This window comes from Gymnodraco acuticeps, unplaced genomic scaffold (genome assembly GCF_902827175.1).
Source record: "Gymnodraco acuticeps unplaced genomic scaffold, fGymAcu1.1, whole genome shotgun sequence".
Taxonomy (NCBI): Eukaryota; Metazoa; Chordata; class Actinopteri; order Perciformes; family Bathydraconidae; genus Gymnodraco; species Gymnodraco acuticeps.
In genome coordinates this window covers 657987-673296 of record NW_022991286.1, presented here as the reverse complement: position 1 = coordinate 673296, position 15310 = coordinate 657987, and the positions used below count along the sequence as shown (strand labels likewise).

General features: G+C 39.8%; 1 long non-coding RNA gene across 1 annotated transcript; it reads right to left on the bottom strand.

Annotated features, from left to right (window-relative positions):
• Positions 1-10192: 10192 nt before the first annotated feature.
• On the bottom strand, positions 10193-12310 carry LOC117562150. The gene is made up of 3 exons (XR_004571500.1): positions 12195-12310; positions 11489-11574; positions 10193-11017 (listed from the first exon to the last, which is right to left on the bottom strand). It is a non-coding gene; the product is annotated as an uncharacterized LOC117562150 (long non-coding RNA).
• Positions 12311-15310: the final 3000 nt, after the last annotated feature.

Below are 15310 nucleotides of genomic sequence, written 5' to 3'. Positions count from 1 at the left end.
TAAAAGATGCTGTGTCACAGCGAATCAGCGCGTGCCAGCAGAGAACCAAACAGGCTCAGTTTGCAGCAAAACACATCTTATCATGTAGCTTATCACACAAGTCGTATGTTTTTTCTTTATGAAAGCCATACTTGTTGGGAATTTAACAGTCATCATCTCATGACCTCCTCAGGACCAGCTATCCAACAAAGCTTAACTGTCTTCATACCTCCAGGCCCTCTCTGAACTTCCATCCACCCGAAGTCAGCTCACCCAGAATCAGAAGGACCATTGTCTCTCTAATTGTGTGTGACCCAAAAGTCTCCTGCTCTTTTAGGAGTCTTGAAATGAACGCACATACATTTCTCTCACTAACTAATACCTAACATCCCATATATCAGGTGACATAAAAATGAATATACCAGAATTACGCTGTATTGAACTTTTTGCCATAATACTTGACATCAATTTCCACAATTCCCCCTTTTTATCTCTTTCTCCAGAGATAAACTTAAACAAGGCATTTTGAAACATACCTACTGTCATTCTTTTCCACTGTGTCCGTCCCCCAAACATTGTATAAATCCATCCGAAGCTGGGATTTAGAGTACTCGAAACCTTCATGGAGACAGAACACCACTTTCCATGGCAGTGAAGGAACCATGAGAGGTGTAACCTGAGGGGGGGAGATGCGGCTTTCCCTTCACGGGTTGAACTGATCAGAGAGAAGTAGACTCCTCTGCTGCCTCGACAAGTCCCCTGTGCCGTCCTGGCTTGCCGTGTCTTTGTCCCCCCGATCCGCTGACGGCGGCTTCTGGGCTGCCTGCTAGAGAGATGTCTTCCTCCTCCTCCTCCTCCGGCCTGCTGATGGCGGCTTCCGGGTCGATGCTGGAGAGATGTCCTCCCGATCCTCCTTCTCCGGTCCGCTGATGATGCCTCCCGGGTCGACTGCTGGAGAGATGTCCTCCCGGGTCCTGCTCCTCCAGTCCACTGATGGCTGCTTCCGAGTAGTCCACGTCTGCGAGGGCCACGTCCGTCCTGATGTCGTCCCCTGGTCCTAGCAGGTGGTTTCCCCGCCGCACACTGGCTCCCGTGGTACGAGCTGTCCCCCTTTCCTCCTAGACGGACTGCATGAGAGATCCGCTGGGTCACTCGGTCGGGGCCGGAGAGCCTGGGGTTGAGCCACTTTGTCCTGATGACGTTCAGCCAGACGAACTCCGCTGTGTCAGCCTCCTGTGTCAGCCTCCTGCGTCCCCCTTTTGCATCACCAACCTGTGTGGAGAAATCTGATACAAATCCCTCAAGCCTACGCTCAGGGCTCCGGGGCCCTCAGCTATTTGACACACCACTGCGTAGGCCGCTTGGAGCCTGTTGGTGGGGTGTCTTAAAACAACAGACGTCTGTGAACAGGTTTTCTAAATTAATTGTAGACCTCTTATCTGCCAGTGCAGCTTCAGAATCTTAATACTTGGACTGTGCCAACTAAATAAGAACCCCAACATCTTTAGGTAAACTAAATAACATATTTCAATAGCTCTGAATTTCTGACAAGCATCTGTGTTTATTTTTAAATGAAATCCTTGAGATCCCCTTTAAAATCTAAATATAATATGAACTGTTAATGTTTCTGGTAAAGAAACACACTAATGTTATGGATTCAAAAACAACCAAAATCACGATACTAAAAAGTGCTTAGATATTATCACACTGAAAAAATGAATACAGAATTCCAACAAACTGTCATCAAATGTCTTTCTATTATGAATTTAGATGAAATGTATATCCCCATAATGACCTAAACAATAAAGTCTATGGCTTTTACTTCTTTACCAGGCTAGTTACATGATGTTGTCTAAATTAAATTCTGTCTCATTACATTACTATGTTTTAGCTTTAACTGTAATATGTTCTTTCTACATTTCAAACCTCAGTTACTTTTATACCTGTTGAAACATTACTCACAGGTCAACTTCTTCAGTATTCCATTCTGGAATTACATCTCACACAGTAGCCCCTTGGCCACTGATTCTGCATCTGTGTTACCTGTTATAACTCAATCAATATTAGAGACATGTCAACATTCACCAAACAGTATCTTATCCCCAGATATGGAGCAGGTCAATTCTAAAACTGTCAATCAATGGTCAGATTGAAAAATCGAGTTGGGGCAGCAGGTTCCTTTCAGTCCCTAAATGAAAAATGTACATTGTGAAGTTTACCCTCCCCCTTTTTACACATGAACTCATGTGTAACCAAAATCCTGTATGGGAAGAAAACCTTCAGGTAATAATGGATTATAAGAAAATACCAAACATTTTTCCAAAATGTACATCCATCATTTCCACAGTAAACACTTCAGTGAAATGAAGTGTTTCTCTCCATCCTTCAGTCCTAAAAGAAACAGAATGTTCATGTTTTAGTTTGAGTTTCACATTCTGCAAACTGCCACCTCCTGTGGGAGTGCACAAGTGCGGTTTTCCAATTCTGTGGAAATGTATTGAGCCCCAGAAAAATGTGTTAGTCCAAAAACATGCTTGATTAGTCATTGTTTTAAATCATGCAGTTGCACTGATCACATGCAGACATACACTCACACTCACACTGTCAGGTTGTAAAGTCAAGTTTGGTCAGGTTCACCCCATAGTCAGTCATTCACAGTGCCTTCTCAAGTTACACTGTCGGTCAGGGTCAAAGGTCAGTTGGTCTCAGTCTTTTTTATCCATGTGTCGTGCTCTGCAGAGACTTTGACATTTCAGCATAGGCCAGTATCCTTTGTCTACAAAGATCTGTATATATGGAGCGCCATCATTTATTAATTCACAATTACAACTATAATGTTCAAGATATCTCTAACTTTTCATCGGAACAGCTGTTTCCCACATTCCCTGAAAAGTGTTTGCCAAAAAATGTCACTTCCTTATTGTACTACTACTGCAGTTTATCAACACCTAATCTATATTCAAATGTCTAATAGATATATTTCAGAAACTTGTGCATATAATTATTATCTTGAGTCAAACCATTACTAGGACCTGTGTAGCTTTTCATCGGTCATTATACGCATTTATCTTCAATTCTGGTCTACCTAAAAAACAATGTTAACCTCTTTAACAGTGCGTGGAACCTTGGGTGTCCGAATATGTAACAATCACTCCTTCCTTTATCAAGGATTTTAAAACCAGAAGTCATTTCATCAATGGTTTGTAGCTGAATTTAGGAATTATCACTTATGGTAGGTATGTTTTTACTTTTTAACATCTCTAAATGTCAGTTAATTACTAACTAAATTAATGTCCATTAGGAGGTGGTGACGCTAGTCTTCCAAACTCATAATCTGGTGCCGTGCGCTTCCTGTGAAGCTGCAAGTAAGATTTTAAAAACCACTGCAGGGTGGGTCGAGTGACCCCTCCTCCCTATTGGTCGTCAATAATATGCACCATTACAATGGGTGCAGGGGTAGACATTAAGGGTAAAAAGCCACTGGCCCTCCGGGCCGGTGGAATTGTATTGTCACTGGCCCCACCATTATAACCACTGGCCCGGAGCATTCGTCCAAAAACATCGACTAATAATGAAGAAAATGAACACATTTGTTGCAATAGTAATTTATGCACTAACTACATTATTACTTGTACTACAACATTTGAACAATCGGTTCTTCCTCATTTCCCTCAATTGTTCATATTTGGTTTATTAAAATAATGATATTGTGGTCATTGTTAAAAAAATTCTGCTATTATTATGAGTATTATTATTTGTATAATGCGCTTTCTGCCTTCCTGTCATTAGGAGTTAGACATGTAATGGCTATAGATTAGATTAGAACCTTCATTATCCTAAACTGCTGGGACATTTCCCTAAAGCCAATACCTTTTATATTTTCTACTCTTCACTTACTTGTCAGCATAGCATTGATGTACAGAGCCGACAGAAGACCTTGTTTATATTGGCATCATATTGAGAGGTGCAGCCAGTCCTAAAACCAGGAAGTAAGCTGCTGGTTCCCTCCACAAAAAAGCAATGGGATTTCTCCACAGGGTTTTGGAAAATAGCTGGAAATAAGGTCTGTGGAAAACAAACCTGTTTGATAAATGCACGTTTTGTTCAGCCGGATAATCTCCACATGTCTACCCTACTTTTATTATTTTCTAATCATAAATCTAACGACAGATTATAAAAGGGTTTTAGGATGCGTCACTGCACCACTAGAAGCCAACTCCATTGATCAAGCTGAAACTTCCTCTCCCTCTTCTTCTCATGCTCCCTGTTACTCTCCTTTAACTCCTCCGGTGGCTTTCTTTTATTTGAAGATTGTTTTTTGCCCGGCACTTGGCCGGTTACCGCTGGTATTAAAAACATTTTGGCGAATGGTTAGGTGGCGCGATAATCTAGTGAAGGAGCGTGCTCCCGCTCACGGGAGCCTGCTCACGCTGCGCAGCAAACAGCTGTTTGCTTTTCACCCAACAACAACAACCGACTCACGGAACGCTATGACGTAGCGTTAATAAACGAAACAATTTAACAAAATTGCTAGTCAAAATACCAATACCACAGGAAAAACATTTTTTTAAACAATATTTTTAGTGGCCCGAGCGGGCAAGTGGAAAGTACGTTATGCTGGCCCGGGGTGTCTAAATAGTGCTTCCGGGCCAGCGGGCCATTTATAATGTCGAGCCCTGGGGTGATTGAAGACCCCACATTATTTCCAATTTCAGCATCAGCCTTCTTTACTCTAAAATTACTTTTTAAATAGGAATATTTAGAAATCGAACAAATATTCAATCTTCAGAAAAGTTCTTAACCAATCTAGTGAATAGCCAACATATTTGAAAATGTCAGATGTATAAAAATAAGCCTAAATACTCCCTTACCATCAAAGTCCAAATCTAGACATAAGGTGAACAGTTTTGGTAATGGACAATTTAATCTAAAAACAAAACAAAATTGGACTTGTGTCCTTGTTATTTGTTCTTCAAAATACATTAGCAAATACCTTGTGAAGTATTCGCAACATAACTAACCCTCTCTAGTATATGAAATCCATTCATCTTTTTACTCATAGTTAGTTTATATGTCAAGATTATTATGTGTGACCTAATAATCAGATGTCTTGTTTGCTAAACAAGGATATTAAACTTGAATCTTTTCAGTATTCCAAACCATCGTTTAAACAATCAGCCTCCCTTCTCAAACACTAAACCTATTGTTGTACACCACCCTCTGGAAAACTCTTGCACAGTTATGCTGTCAAATCATCGCATAATTTCTTCAGTCTGAACAATCTGAGACAAGCCTGTCTCAAGATCTTGTCATAATGTGAACAATCAGTGATGTGTTGTCTTCTGCAGCTGTAGTCAATTGGATCAATGAAACTCTTGTTTTGCACTGGGATGTCCTGAGGGGGAAGGAACCTCTGGATCAATGTGGTACAATCAGCAGACACACGTTGTCCTCTGCACAGCAGGAATCCCCAAAAACTGCAGTTCCTCTTCACACCACTGTTGCCTTGACAACGAGGCCCAAGCAAAATATCAAACCCTCCTCAGAGATGCGTTCTTTGCACAGTTCTTCTATTTCTGTAGTGAGCAACTCTTCACCAACACACTGATTCAGAGTACAACCCAAAGGTGGCGCACAACTATCCAGTGCTGCTGTAATCACAGCAAATCAGCAACTGGAGAAAAACTCAATTTAAATCTCTCCCCCAAAGGGTTACAAAATAAAACGGCTGAGTGTCGATATGGTCAGGAATGCTGAAACATGTGAATGTTAAAACAAACCAATGGCAGTAGTCTACCCAGATTCTTTACTTCATTAAAAGTAGTAAAACCACATTGTAAAATCTCTTTTGTCTAGTTGAAGTCCTGCTTCTAAAATTCTAGTCAGAAAAAAAATAAAATAAACTTCATCTTTAAAATCTTCTTTAATTTGAAACCAAAAAAAGGTCTTCCTTCTCCACCATGATCCTATTTCTACATCAAAGTCCAAACAAACTGATGATTTATCTTTAAAAACCATGAGGAATGACAGTTCTCATAAAACACTATTCTTCCTTACTTCAGTTCTAAATCAAATGAGCCCAACAGGAAAATCTCCTTAACCACTTGCTTATTCCATTATTTTTCAAATTGTTTATCTAAGTTGTGTTACAAGCAGGTTAGATTTGTAACAGAATACAAAACTAACTGTATTTAGCGCTATATTTGAAAAACAAGTAATCTGATTACAGTTAATGAATATATATTTTGAATAGTTATTATTGGTGGAAAAGTTTCCTCACAAAATGTAATCTCCATTACTAAAGCTAAAACCTAAAGAAATCATCACGGAACAGTTTTTCTGTCCTTATCACTTAATTGTTTCAATACAAACTAAAAAGCGTTGTGAAAACTCCCACTCTTGAGAACATCTCAACACTTTATTCCATCCGAGCACGAGTGTTTATGACAGACACGCCCTATTAATCCAAAACGGTCTTTAATGGTATCAATTGTGAACTTTCTTAATATGAATTGTAAATGCGACGTATGTTCTCTTTGGAACACAGATAGGACAGTAGCTGCTGAAACTCGTTAATAGCAGCTTTCTGTTAACCTAGATAAGCATGTTGTTCTTATATCTAGTAAATATATTTTTACTTCATGTTCACTCACAAAACAATATGACATTTTCCAGACTAGTAGTTAACTTTATATAAGTTTTACTCTCTCTGAACTCTTCCAAAACATCTACTTCTCCTGTCTCTCTCTCTCTGGGCCCTGCAGCTGTCTGCTCCTGCACAAGCTTCTCTCATCAATCACCTCTCTGTGTTTAGCCAACAGTGTGAGATGGCCGGAGCAAACCTCGTTCGTGCAGCACCTCTGTCATGCTTAACTATGAACAGATTCCTCCTGACTGAAAAACTTATAAAAACCTCCTGTTTACTTTCTACTCTTTCTTCATAAACTTAAAAACACAATTGTGGTAAATTGTTTACGTTTTCAGTTTCCTCTCTACTTTTAGGTTGTTTAACTGGATTAAATAAATCCGGGTAAATGAGGGGGGAACTGAAGGGGAGAACTGGATCCTCTATAGGTCCTGTCTGAGACCTCTCTTCTGAGCCAGCCTTTTGTACAGTGCACATGTCATTTACAGCACTGCTGAGAGTTTGCCTCCCCATGTCTTCCCTGTTTGAGGCAGAGGTTTCCTCTTTATTTATATTCCTATAACCCCTGACACGTTCTGCAATAAAGTGATGTATTTCTTCATCTGTAGGTGGTTGTGCTGGCACGTGCGTCCCTATACTGTCATGAGGGAACAGGAGAGTGCTAAGGTTACTAGAGCGTTGAAACTCCTCTCCCTGGGTCGGGGTTTGGACCGCGACCAGGACTGGGGGAGTTTTGGCTGTGAAGGGAGTAACAGCTACACCGTTCATGGCGAGTGCTGCATTATGACAAAGCCTCCGTATTTTATCTACCTCCTCCTTCTCTTTGTTTAGTTTCGTCCGGCCTAATAATCCGTGCTTTAGTTGGTTTAGGTCACCAAGTTTTTTTACAAGCTGTCGTTCATAAACATTTAGAGCTGTGTTTAGATTTCATAGAGTGTCATCTCCTCCCACTCTGTCTTCTTCTATCATTTTTTTATGGAGGAACCCGAGGTCGGCACAAGCCTTCTTCTTGTCTCCCTGTTTGAGTCCACTGAGAATCAATCTCTCAGCCTGTCCCCATTGCTCTCGGAAACTTCCGGGAATTGGGACGTGTAAATCATTTTTTTTAAACTGTCCCTCCATAGTGATTGTATCGTATTTATCTGACTAGGTTGCTGTGTGTTCAGTGGTATTTATTAATATAATGGACAATACTTGTCGTTACTCCCAACGTAGTTAATGTATTTATTCAACTGCCCTGCCCTTAATCCAAATGTGTAACTATTTTGAGTGTAAAAACTCAAGTATTACCCCTCCACTTCGAATGATATATATTAATATATATATATTTTATATTAACCAAGAAGTACTAACAGAAGCACTTATGATACTAACAACGGACTGGCTTATCGAAAGGCAGTTGAGTAGCACTTGAAATGTTTTGGCTATAAACCCAGATATATTTTAATGATCCTGTTTTGTTTTTGATTGTATTTTCGTAGTCTAACGCACTTATTGTGAGTCGTTTTGGATAAAGGCGCCAGTCAAATGTAATGTAATCATGCAAGAAATACTACAAAATACGTCCAGCAGATGGCGGCACCTCACCAGGAATGAGTTCCACCTCACTTGAGGGGAAGAATGCTTCTGAGAGCAACAAGCTTAAACTTCGCGTCTTTATCTGACTTTTCTCCCTTATCTATTAGTAATTATTCACAGAAAATTATTCCCCGTACAGTCTATCCAGCTTTTATGGTGCGATGTGTATTTCAACAGATAATGGACCTTTAAAACGCGCTTCGACACCGCTTTTCAGCGATGTGGCATTTTCATGGAGCCGAAACCCTAGGTCAACATAATCTCTTTATCGTCACGTTTAGCCTGATAGATTAACCCCACAGAACAAGAGAACGAGATTCCGGTCTTTTCAAAATGTTTTTTTGAAATTTGCGTATCTCCCCTTGGATTGTACTTATAATGCAACTGCAGCTCCTATGAGACTGGAAAGCATTATTCTGTTTTGTTCTGGATGGAATCGTTAGGAAACCACTGAACACCCCCGATGGGTTAGCCGTATTGATTTCTGAAAAAACCCACGGGGCCTTTCACCTTCAACTTACACTCCTCATCGCTTCACGTGTAGCTAACGAGTCAGTCGTATGATTCTGAAAAATCCACGAGGTTTCTAACCGTTGCTTTATTAATCTTATTATTATTAGTTAGTTACCTATCTATGCTAAAATATGCATTGCATTATCTTTAGCGTGAAGACTAGACACTGAGAAATATTCCTGACAACTCTAAAAATTTGAATATAGCCAAATCACAGATTTTGAGTGTAACGGGTATCCGTGCTTACCTGATATTTTGTATAGAGCTCTGTTTTTAGTTGTCAGAAAGTATTTAGAGGTGTCACCCTGGACAGCTTCGTCCGCTGGCTGCTGATGTGACTCCCTCTGAACTCCCACTCGCAAACGTCAGGGTCACCACCTGTTGTGAGTCTTGAGGTTTTTACAACCCAACTCGGCTCCGCGTGTCGTTTTGGCGAGTCCTGCTTAAAATCATAACAGGAAGGAAATCAGAGAACACCAGGATACCAGTTTAAACAATAATCTGTTTTAATTATAAAAGGTAATAATGCAATGCAATATAATACATTACAATACAATATAATACAATATAATATACTGTAATGTAAGGAGTACTCCTGCCCTGGTTCCCGTGCTGCGTAGATCCTTCGGTCCTGGCAGCCCGAGAAGAGAGAGCGAACGCCAGGACTCAACAGGAGATATACAAGAATAAAACAGGAGGGGTTAGGTCAGCTGGTCATCTCATTGGGAGATGCAAAAGATGCTGTGTCACAGCGAATCAGCGCGTGCCAGCAGAGAACCAAACAGGCTCAGTTTGCAGCAAAACACATCTTATCATGTAGCTTATCACACAAGTCATATGTTTTTTCTTTATGAAAGCCATACTTGTTGGGAATTTAACAGTCATCATCTCATGACCTCCTCAGGACCAGCTATCCAACAAAGCTTAACTGTCTTCATACCTCCAGGCCCTCTCTGAACTTCCATCCACCCGAAGTCAGCTCACCCAGAATCAGAAGGACCATTGTCTCTCTAATTGTGTGTGACCCAATCGTCTCCTGCTCTTTTAGGAGTCTTGAAATGAACGCACATACATTTCTCTCACTAACTAATACCTAACATCCCATATATCAGGTGACATAAAAATGAATATACCAGAATTACGCTGTATTGAACTTTTTGCCATAATACTTTACATCAATTTCCACACGTTGGAGGTGGTCTGGAGACAGGAGCTAGGAGTCAGGCTGGCTTGAAGCTGACACAGACCTGTCTCCACTCCTGCACGCACACATACACATGAGGGGGAGAGACAGGCCGTTTCTCAATGTCGAGTATACCTGTTGCAGAGCCACTATTTCAAGTATACTACGTCATTGAGTGGCGCCTAATGCTGGGCATTTAACATGCATTTAAACAGTCCTTCGGCGCCACTCGATTACGTAGTATACTTGAAATAGTGGCTCTGCAGCAGTTTTACTCGACATTGAGAAACAGCCACAGACTAGGCAGATGTGGAGGCCATGACAGCAAAGTGCAGTGGAAACAGACTTAGCGAATACATCCTGACATAACATGAAGCATGTGACTTAAACAGCTGAGGAGGATGTAACCTTCCTCACATTAATACATGAAAGAAATGTCATTATAAATGTAATATTTCCATCAACATTTTCACATTCTTCTCCTGAACTAGATGTAAATGGCCAATATAAAAATAAAATGTTTTTACGCTTGGCTAAGGTAGAAAATGTTGCCGTTTCGATCAAAACTAAATGCAACAAAATGCAGTGGAAACAGACATAGCGAATAAATCCTGACGTAACATGAAGCCTGTGACTTAAACAGCTGAGGAGGATGTAACCTTCCTCACACTAATACATTAAACAAATGTCTTCCAAGTCCATCAAGATGTCCACATTCTTCTCCCAACCTTTGAGGTTTGACTGGTGTTTTTGTAATGCTTTAATGGCATCGGTTCACAAGAGCGGCTGAAGAAATCCTACAGTCCAGCATGTATCTTGTTCTTCAGTCCAAGGACTTTGGGAGAAAGCCTTTCACCATCCATTTGCAAGAGCATTTTCTGAATGAATTCATAGTAGTACCTTAGCTCTTTGGGGTAAGCCATGTTCAGTGTATAGATGACTCCCAGCATGATGGCACAAGCTCGGTCTACAGATCCAATGTTGTCCAGAATGATTAGTCCTTCAACAAAAATCCCAACGTCGTCATAATGTCCAGGTTCTCCACCCTCCTTGTTGATGACATATATGCCCATGGTAGATTTCTGCAGGTCTCTGGTGACGTCATCTCCTTCGATGTCCTGTATATTTAAAGAAAAAACATGTATTTATTCAATATATGTAATTTTAATGACATACTTTATCGTATACATTTTTTGTAATATTGCTCACATTTAATCCCTTAAAACAAAGCTGGTCATATTGTATATATTTCTGAATCAAACTAAATATGTATGAGGTGTTTTTAAAGATTAACGTCGGAACCAATAAGCTTGGTGCTGAGTGTCAGAAGTTAGAGAGGATTGACAGATGGACTAAGACATTTTTGATTATGGTCTTTCCATTGGACAATAAGAAACATAATGAATAAAGCCAACCTCATCGTATAAAAAACCAAGCTGATGGTTTTAAATGCTTTAGTTTTTTGATGAATATCAACATTTATACATATATTCAGGTGTAAGGTAAAACATAATTATCTAAAATTGATGCCTGACACTAGGATCTTAAAACACTACATGTGACTGGCAAATGCAATTACAGTGACTTACTATACTCCCGAATGAGATGTCCATCATCCTCACCAAGGTGGATGCAACGTGCCTTGAGGATTGCTTCCCTTTTAAGGTTAACATCACTTGTTGCATGTGTAAAAAAATTGCAATTATTAAAATATTTCTAAATACATCAATAATAACAAAATTGTCTATAAATTGTAAAAGATTTACAACCTGTAGTAACCTAAATATACAATATAATATATACAATGACTTCATTATACATGTAAATGGCCTGCCCTAACTTAAGTATGTTAAAGAATTGTGACTTAAATGTATTACAATGTCAGATATTTGAATGTGTTCAAAAATGTTACTCATCCAGGGACTTTTCACCAAGAGCAATGCTCTGTTCTTCACAGTTCACACCTGGAATCTGCCTAGTACAACCAGTCTGATCTGTTGGCCACTGAGGATTAAGTGACTTGCTCAAGGCAGGTTCTGCTTTTTCACTTTCCCCACCTGGGGATTGCATTTGCACCTTTCCAGTCACAAGCCTGCTTCTCTAACCAGTATGCCACTATTGCCTTATTAAGATCCGATTTCCTTAGAAATGTGTCTTGCATTCTTGAACCTGGCAAGTAATCCAGGCTGTTGTGAGGCAAATGGTGCTCTATACGGTACTAGACATGTACATTTCATAAAATTGCTCCATAGAGTATATGACAATTTGTATAAAACAGTGTATACACACATTTACCTTTTGCAAGATCGCCAAATGTTTGGCTAGTTTCTGGCCAACAACTCCTCCCTTCTTCTGGAAGACAGATGTCAGCTGAGGTAGATGGCTGTCCAACTGCGCCATGAAGGCTGTTTCAAGTGGGATAGTTGTTATGTGCTGTAATTCAGCATGTATCTGTTATGCAAAAACAAAATGACAGAAGACAGACATTGGTGTACAGATATGTTGTATCTACTATATAATTAAAGGATAGATTACCTCCTCATTAACCAAGTCCTTGATAAGATGTGTATTGGTGTACAGTGTGTTCTAACCAGTATTTATATTAATCTAAGGTAATTGCAAGGAATCAAAACTAGACTTGTAAGCTGTATGGTTGTTTAAACCTTGCTAATACTATAATAAGAAAGCGGAACATTGAGCAGCTAAAGAGCCAAATACTTTACTAAGGAGTTGGTGCACCTTTTAAAAAGGGAGAAGCTTTTCTTAATGATTTCATTGTACATGTATAATGACATTAAATGATTCTATTCTATTCTATAGCCAAAAGCAATAAATGATTTCTCACTTTTGGCAAAGAGCATTGTCCACCTCAAGACGGGTAACATTTAACCACACCTCGGAGCGCTTAGTTCTCTCTCCACTAGTGTTGTCACGATACCAACATGGATGGGCAGTACTGCTTGGACTGATTTACAGCCTCAATCTGAGCTACCCCAAGGACCTGAAACATACATTTGAATTCATTCAAAAAGTATTGATGGGGTCGGATGGCAACAGACTGAAAAACAGATTACAAGAGTAATCCCAAGGACAAAATACTGTGACAGTTAATTTCCATCTCGGTACATTCTCTCACACACACACACACACACACACACACACACACACACACACACACACACACACACACACACACACACACACACACACACACACACACACACACACACCACAGACACACCACACACACACACACACACACACACACACACCACAAACACACACAGAGAGACACACACAATTGTGTTTCTGCTTTTGAAAGTTCAAGGCATATGTTCATGTGTATAACAGAGGCAAAGATCTACTGTAACACATTATGTGCTTGAGCAATATTATGTGATGCATTTCATCTAAGTGTTTGGAAAGACATAAAAACACCATACTTCATAGTAAAGTTGCATTTTATAAAATGTTCATATAATAAGTCATTGTTGTAGCTTTCCAGCCCACATGTTAACTTCTTGAGTCACTCGTGTTTCTCATCACTGTCAAATTCAGCAGCTGTGGGTTTTTTACGCAAAGCGCTTTAAAATGCTAATATGTGCACCTACCACCAATGGGCGGTTGGAGTTAAGTGTTTTGTTGTTGTTGAATTGTTGTGGCAATTCAGATGGTTGTTTGCTAAATGCAATGTTATAAGTTTACACTACTGCACTTTGTCTAAAATGAACATTTTAAATAAAGTGAGGGGAATACAAATTACTGAGTTGTAGTCATTTGAATTACTTATATTGATAGAGCAATTTGGATTAAATTATGTTAAGTGCAAATAATAACATAATCCTACAACATAAATGGAACTAATTTGTGTTAAGTAATTACAACCTAACTGTGTTAGGTAAATCAGTGCAAACTTTAAGTAAATACAACATAATTGTGTTAAGTAAAAACAACAATTTAAGTAAATTCAACATAACTGTGTTAAACAAATACAACATAACTGTATGATGTAGCATTTAATTAAGATGCTTTGGTAAGATTTACTTAGAAGTAAATATTAGTTTACTAGTCTGTTTCCTATTTACTTAGCCTTGTTACGTGCAACCGGTTGACATAACTAGATTAAGTACATCTAACATATCATTTCTTTGAGTGAATGTTTATTTTTCTCATTTGTTAGGTAAGATTTTTGTGTTAAAGGTTAGTTCCTTTTGTGGTTTTGTTACTCCTGTTTGTTATTTTTGTAAACCGACTTTCAGCATGTTTTTGTGATTCTGATTTGGTAATTAAATTACCAAACGTTTACTCTGCCTTGGCGTCCATGTTATTGGGAGTGGGAAAAGTGGGGAGAGTGCAACTTTGTGCTGCGCCTAGGTTCCCCTAGGCCTGGGCGTGACATAATTGGTGGCTCGTCCGTCCGGTCCTTCCGTTCTTTTCGTCCTGTCGGGTAAGCATTGCTATCTATTTTTTTTTTTTACTGACAGTTTTTCTGTTTGAAATTTAAAATGGAAAGTAAATTGGAGTTGTTTACTACAGAACCTTCCATTCAGAGTTTAGATGACTGCACAAGAGCAGATTTGGTGTTAATTGCCCATTTTTATGATGTATTTGTGCCTATAAATGCCAAAAAGCAGGAATTAAAAGAACTCCTGTGTGAATAACTAATCAAGAGGGGTGTGTTTGAGGAGACAACTCGCACAGGTGAAGTGGATGATCTGGCAGGTTTTTCCGCCCCACTCCAAGGCCTGCCTTCCCAAGCTGGGATGTCTGTAGAGGAGCTACAGCTGACTCTGCGCATCAGGGAGGTAGAGCTGAGACACAAGGAGTTGGAGGTGGAAGCCATGCACCTAAGCGTAAAAGTTCTGGAGATAGAGCGGGGAGTCGCTCTACCATCCAGTCCAACACCTACCCATAGATCACACACAAATCCCGATGATAGTTTTGATGTGAGTAGGCACATTACATTAGTCCCACCGTTCAGGGAGTCAGAGGTAGACTCATATTTTAATGCTTTTGAACGCATCGCTGTTATGTTGTGGTGGCCAAAGAGGGTGTGGCCACTGTTATTGCATTGTAAATTGGTGGGAAAAGCTCAGGAAGTCTGCAATGCCCTGACTATTGAGGAGAGCCTCGATTATGATGTTGTGAAAGCCACGGTACTTCGAGCGTATGAGTTGGTACCGGAGGCATACAGACAAACATTTAGGAGTGGTGGAAAAAATGTCAACCAGACCTATGTGGAGTTTGCAAGAGGAAAAGGTGGCCTTTTCGATCGGTGGTGTCAAGCCAGCAAAATCACATCCATAGAGGACATGCGTGAGCTCATTCTTTTGGAAGAATTTAAAAATCAGCTGTCAGATAAAATTGTCACTTATCTAAATGAGCAGAAAGTTGCGTCACTTGCTGCTGCC